The sequence below is a fragment of the Amia ocellicauda genome, unplaced genomic scaffold (genome assembly GCF_036373705.1).
Source record: "Amia ocellicauda isolate fAmiCal2 unplaced genomic scaffold, fAmiCal2.hap1 HAP1_SCAFFOLD_174, whole genome shotgun sequence".
Classification (NCBI taxonomy): domain Eukaryota; kingdom Metazoa; phylum Chordata; class Actinopteri; order Amiiformes; family Amiidae; genus Amia; species Amia ocellicauda.
The window spans coordinates 7684-14327 of NW_027102737.1; the positions used below are offsets into that span (position 1 = coordinate 7684).

Sequence of the window (6644 nt, forward strand, 5' to 3'; positions counted from 1 at the left end):
TAAATGATTTGTATCAAGTCATTTTTTAGTTTGTCTGTCTACTTTTTTACCTTGCGACTAAAGGCCACTCCTTGCACTTCACACATTTGCCCTTTTAATTACTCCCTTACTGACATACTTTAACATGCAATGTGCGTGTGATAATAGTTTTAGCAGCCTGTTGCCATTCAGGTGAGACGATACCTAGAAAATCCGTTCTCAGGAGAATTGTGTTTCTTTGCTGATCACGTTCTATGTCGCTTTTTACACAGTTCTTACAAGTGGCACATTGGGGATGAGGAGCAGTGCATGCTGACCCGCATAGCTGTGGACTTCTGCATGGCATGGGGTCACAGGTCATTCCAAGTATTTCAAGACACGAGCAAATGTGTGGACACATTGCGTAGGTTGTGTTGGCCCAACCCTCACAGATTGTGCCAAGTCAAGTAGAGATGCATGTTGTCCTGTTCTAAAGTGACACGTCGTCAACAGCAAAAACATCTCTCAGAGTTCCAGGAATTCCTTGATTGCATTGCTTGCCTTTCCTCAGGAAGACAACACTTGCCAGGCTGGATATTTGCCAAAGGAAGCCAAGAGGACAGGACACCACACCTAGATGCAACTGCATATCTCATTGTCACCAGGAAGGCCCGCCGCAAGTGACCCACCACAGACAGCACTCTGGGCGCAACTTGGCTCACTCGGGACCTGGCCGTGCGACAGAGCGAGACGTGTGCGTAGAGCAGAGACCTTTAGCACAAGCATCAAGCTTGGTTCCATGGTGTAATGGTTAGCACTATGGACTCTGAATCCAGCGATCCGAGTTCAAGTCTCGGTGGGACCTGGGCCCCATGGCTGGGGCAGCGGCGGCAAAGCGGTGGTCTCCCTGGGTGAGGGCCTGTGTCTGCGATCAGGGCCGTTTACGTTCTTCTTGGGAGGCTTGGAGACGAAGTGGCGAGACCTCCGGGTTGGCGTGCTGCGTTCACCTTCCTGAAACACCGAGGCCTGGGGCCCCCTGGTGGCGACTGCGTGGCTTTAACGGAGAAGGTGCCTGTGTTGAACCCTTCTTGGAAATAATGGTTTTCCCCGATCTATATAGAAGAGGATGGCTATTATTGTAACAACCAGACATTTGTGTCTGCACTGTCACTCACTCATCTATCTATCTCTATCTCTACAGTGGTAGAGGTCTCGCCTGCCACTCGGGATTCCTTTGCTTGATTCGCGGCCACTGGTTTTCTCCGATCTATATAGAAGAGGATGTCTTTTATTGTAACAACCAGACATTTGATTCTGCACTGTCACTCACTCACTCATCTATCTATCTATCTATCTATCTATCGACTATTGACTATCGACATTTGCTGTCTGCCGCTGTGATTGTTGGGAGTGAGTGTGGAGGTGCAGGTGTGCATGTTTGCTGCTGCCAGGTTTGTTTGTGGTTTTTCTCCTCTACTTTTTTCGTTCTTTCTTTCTTTCTTTCTGAATGTGTCTTTGACAGTTTTGTAAGAGGTTTTTCTGAAGAGTTTCCCCATGCTGAGCTGACTCCTGCAGTCAGCGAAGCGATCGGGATGTCTGGGGCTGGGTCGGGGAGGGGGGGAATCAGAGTTTTTTATTCGAGACTTTAACACGTCGGCATGGCGTTAAAGTGACCTCTGATGAGTTTTTGCCCGTGGAGGAGTGTGTTCTGGCGATCGGGCAAGTTGTCGGTTGTGAAAATATAAAGTCGGCAGCTCGTATGAGCGGGTCTGTTGTGCTGTTTCTGAGCAGCATTGAGTTGGTCTCGCGTATCGTTGAGACTGGTATAGTGATCGGTGGTGTTTTGATCAATGTCACCCCACTAGCAGCTCCGGCCAGGAGAGTTACTTTGTCTAATGTCCCTCGTTTTCTGTCAAACGACCTATTAGAGAGGGAACTGGCGAGACATGGGTGGATAATGTCGGGTTTGAAACGTATACCGCTGGGGTGTAAGTCACAGCAGTTGAAACATGTTGTTTCGTTCAGAAGGCAGGTATTCATGATTTTGAATGACATAAATGGGGATCTGAACATTGTGCTTAAGTTCAAGGTTGATGGCAATGATTATGTTGTCTTTGTCACATCTGATTCTATGAAGTGCTTCAACTGCGGTAATGAAGGCCACACTGTTAGGCATTGCCCCGAGAAGGATCAGGATGAGGGTGCTGGTCCCAGTCGACGGGGGGGTCAGCCCAAGCAGGCCAGGTCGGGGAGTGGTGAGCAGCCCGGCCGCCCTACTAGCGGAGCAGCCGAAGTGGCAGAGGAGGCGAGAAGAGGGGCTGCGGGGGAGGCTGTTGAAGAGAGTGAGGGTCTGGAGGTCAAGGTACAGGAGAGTGTGGGCGCTGAGAGGACTTCCGACCGCGGCGGTACCGTGCCGACTGTGGAGGTCCCAGGTGTTAGCGGTGTGTCAGCTAATGTTTGTGGAGCATCAGACAGTACGGATGACAGCCGTTTAACTGGACTGGATGGCAGTATACAGCAGCAGGACGGGGCATCAGGTAGTGGAGTGGGGGTGAGCAGCGAGAGGGCTGGTGACCAGACTGAAAAGATGGAGACTGTGAAGACAACACTGAGCAGTGTGTGGGACACGGGAATGGAAGTGGGGACGGATCCTGGTCAGGACAGCAGGGTTTTTAAAGTGCCTGGGAAGAAACGCATTCGCAAATCTGAGGACGGTGCTTCTGCTAAAAAACGGAGTCCAGCTCCTGAGCCTTGATGAGTCAGTGTGCTCCCAGGAGATGCTCAAAGGAGCCTGCCTAAAACAGTGTGCTACCTAGAGATCCTGAAGTCACCCCCGCAACTCAAAAGCACCTGTGTTGCTCCCAGAAACAAAAGAGGAAAAACTGGAAAAACCAGTATACCAGTCAAGCAACTTAAGCTCAAGAAGGGAGGCAGCTTGACCAAGCCAGTTTAAGCTGACAAGTTACTGTGACTGCCTATATTGTTTTTCATTTGTTTGTTTTTTATGACATTGGAGTTACAAGGTTCTGCACTGAACACAAATCTACTAAGAAGTGTCTCCTTAAAACTCAACCATAAAAGTAAAATAATAATAAAATAAAAAACTTCAGAAGGAATTATTTTCAACTGAGAGTTTGCTTGTACACTGTTACTTAACAAAAATATATTACACTGCACACAAATTATTTCTGACCAATCCAACATGGCCAAACGATATAAACAATGCACTTTTCTTGAACAACCCTGAACACAACTTTATACAGCAGGTCACACATCCTATGCATCATTATTTTCAGAGAAGATGCGTTTTGGAGGAATAGAAAATAAAATCTAAACAATAACAAAAGGCTTCCAGCAAATGTGTTGCTTGGCCCCATAATAAGTATTTGAACTGTTTCAAAGTGAAAGCTTCAGACCATTTTGATGCGGTTTGCAAGTTAACAAGTTCTGCTGTCCAAACATGACACTATCCGTAAGTTAGCCACTCAAAGTGACTTAATCATACCCTGCAGAACATCCTTCGAAATTAAGCTTTTTCTATGATAGCCTGCAGTGGTTTTCAACCCTGATCCCGAAGGGCCTCCTCTGACTCCAGCAAGTCTGCAACAGCAGCCACACATTCCTCAGCCCAGTTAAAATGAGGCTCATTTTCACAAGTTAAACATTGTAGCGTAAGGTACACTTATAAATTTCAAGTAAAGAAGTGAATTTATAGTGTCACCATATCACGAATCCTGGAATCTTGTAGAACTCAATTTCTGTAATAATTGGACGCAGACACCAATTCCAAAGATATAAATTGTCAAATTTATTCAAAACAAAGACTAAATGTAGCACTACACTAATTATACAAAAGGGAAGAACTAATTAAAATTCAACTCTAGATCAACAAATCACTTCCGTGACCAAATCAAAGACCATGGGATTTCATATGATAACACAAATCGATTAACAAAAAAGGTTATAAACACATTGACTACAATACCGGTTAGTAAGACGAAGGTGAGTCTCTCGTTAGTATTATTAGTCAGACATTAAATAACTACGCAGGTTAGTATTTATGTCAGGTAACTTCTCGTTATATATATATCAGTCTCATTTACGTTTAGGTGCCGAGAAAGATCCTATCATTACTTGTTACCACACTTTCCCTTAACTGATTATTATTCAATGATTTAGGATAGGCAGGGCCACCAATAATCTAATGTCTATTAACTTGTGTCAATTTCAGACTAAACAGTTAAACAGGAATGAGAAGATATTTCTCGACGTTGACAGATTTTATTTCTAAAATTATCAACAAAACAGTTTAATGCAACACACATTTATATTTAAGAAAACTAAATGATATTACACATTCTAGAGTTATGAATCACAGATTAACATTTCTAATTGATTTCTCAAATGTCATGAATCATGAACTCCAAACTGTTAAACTTATCTGAACTTCGTCGCAGAGAGGCCTCTCTGGCTTCGGGCTCAGATAACAGCACACGGCACGAGGTCCGTGTGGTTTGGAACAAAGGCAGTCCGGTTCGGCTTTGTCCAAGAACTTCCACTCAGTCGATGCACCTGGAAATTGGGGTTTCTCGAAAGTAGTGTCGTTTCCAAACAGATTTTCCACTGGTTTGAAGGCTCCAAGGTTGTGCACAAAATCTTCTTTGAGGAAAGCAGGGCCCTGTTTGTTCCAAGGGTCAAGTTTCTTAAGACTCAAATAGCTATTTAAATGACTGACACTTTCGTATACAGTCGACTTAGTCAATTGTCCAGCTGTATTCACTCCACTGATCAGGTGGGCACAGGCGGGCAGCGCAGTCTGTAAAGTTCTTTATTTAATAAAGTCCTTTAAAAGAATTCTTCGTACGGCTCAATCTCCTTCTCCCAGTTTAACTCTTCTGTTGCCGGCAAAGACTTGGTTGGTTTCTGGTTCCGGTTCTGGCAACAGAGCTACAGGTTGAGCTGTGGCAGCGAGTTACTGGTTCAGGTGAGAGAGAGAGAGAGAAAGACCGTCCGCTGTTCCTTATAGTCTGTCAGATCAATAGGTGATTGGTTCCTGAGTTCTTGAGATTGGATTTCGGTTTCAGCCCCCAGTGTCCTATTGGAGGGGGGCTTGATTTATGACTGATGTCAATCCATGCCATCTTTTGGAAATGCCGGTTGGCCCGGGTTCGTAGCTCTATGTCGGGATTTCGGCTCTCGTCCACTTCAAAGAGTTTTTATCACCTACAGGCCCCTTTCTCCAGACATCTCATAGCAGAATTCCAAACTATTTGGCCTCTTCTTGGTGCCATCCTCCCCAAAACTGTCACTTTGATGCAAACCAGTTCCAAGCTGATGAGCTAAGGAAATCTGATAACTTTGGGGGGGGAGAGGTCTTCTTTAGATCAGTGCTTCAGCTCAGAGCCCAAATGCTCTTATCAGGGACTCTGTTCCCAACATAACGCTACATGAGTAATCGGGCTCTAAATAGCCCCAGGCGTTTCTCCTGCAGTTCTTCCTTCTTTCCACTGCTAGCACTGCCTTTGTGAAGGCGGATGGGGCTTGTGAGAAGTCAACAGCGTGTCTACCGAAAAGGGTGTCTGACTCCTGGTTTTGGATCCGGAAGGGTTGATAACAAACTGAAACGGTTACAATATGATACTGCTTAAATTAACTGTGGATATAGATTGTGATCGTGCTCGGCTAAGGTGTGCTTTCAGTCCGCACACAAAACATTTCAGTCGTCTAATCAAATCGAATAAAACAGCGAGGATAGCATGTTCGATCCGTGTGCTATTGTTTTTCAACAAGTGTAATGCCCTTTGTAACGTTTAACCGATTCGTTGAATAGAGCTTGTTATAGGATATTGTGAACTGAACCTATTTTGCTGTGAATTTATATTGAGTGCGAATAGTTTATTGTGTCTGGTCGCGGTCTGTCTGCACTAAATAAATGATTTGTATCAAGTCATTTTTTAGTTTGTCTGTCTACTTTTTTACCTTGCGACTAAAGGCCACTCCTTGCACTTCACACATTTGCCCTTTTAATTACTCCCTTACTGACATACTTTAACATGCAATGTGCGTGTGATAATAGTTTTAGCAGCCTGTTGCCATTCAGGTGAGACGATACCTAGAAAATCCGTTCTCAGGAGAATTGTGTTTCTTTGCTGATCACGTTCTATGTCGCTTTTTACACAGTTCTTACAAGTGGCACATTGGGGATGAGGAGCAGTGCATGCTGACCCGCATAGCTGTGGACTTCTGCATGGCATGGGGTCACAGGTCATTCCAAGTATTTCAAGACACGAGCAAATGTGTGGACACATTGCGTAGGTTGTGTTGGCCCAACCCTCACAGATTGTGCCAAGTCAAGTAGAGATGCATGTTGTCCTGTTCTAAAGTGACACGTCGTCAACAGCAAAAACATCTCTCAGAGTTCCAGGAATTCCTTGATTGCATTGCTTGCCTTTCCTCAGGAAGACAACACTTGCCAGGCTGGATATTTGCCAAAGGAAGCCAAGAGGACAGGACACCACACCTAGATGCAACTGCATATCTCATTGTCACCAGGAAGGCCCGCCGCAAGTGACCCACCACAGACAGCACTCTGGGCGCAACTTGGCTCACTCGGGACCTGGCCGTGCGACAGAGCGAGACGTGTGCGTAGAGAAGAAACCTTTGGCGTGAGTGTGAGCATCAAGCTT

The 6644-nt window shown here is 45.3% G+C and overlaps 1 non-coding gene across 1 annotated transcript; it reads left to right on the plus strand.

The window, feature by feature from the left end:
• Positions 1–751: 751 nt before the first annotated feature.
• On the plus strand, positions 752–823 carry trnaq-cug (transfer RNA glutamine (anticodon CUG)). The gene has a single exon. It is a non-coding gene; the product is annotated as a tRNA-Gln (tRNA).
• Positions 824–6644: the final 5821 nt, after the last annotated feature.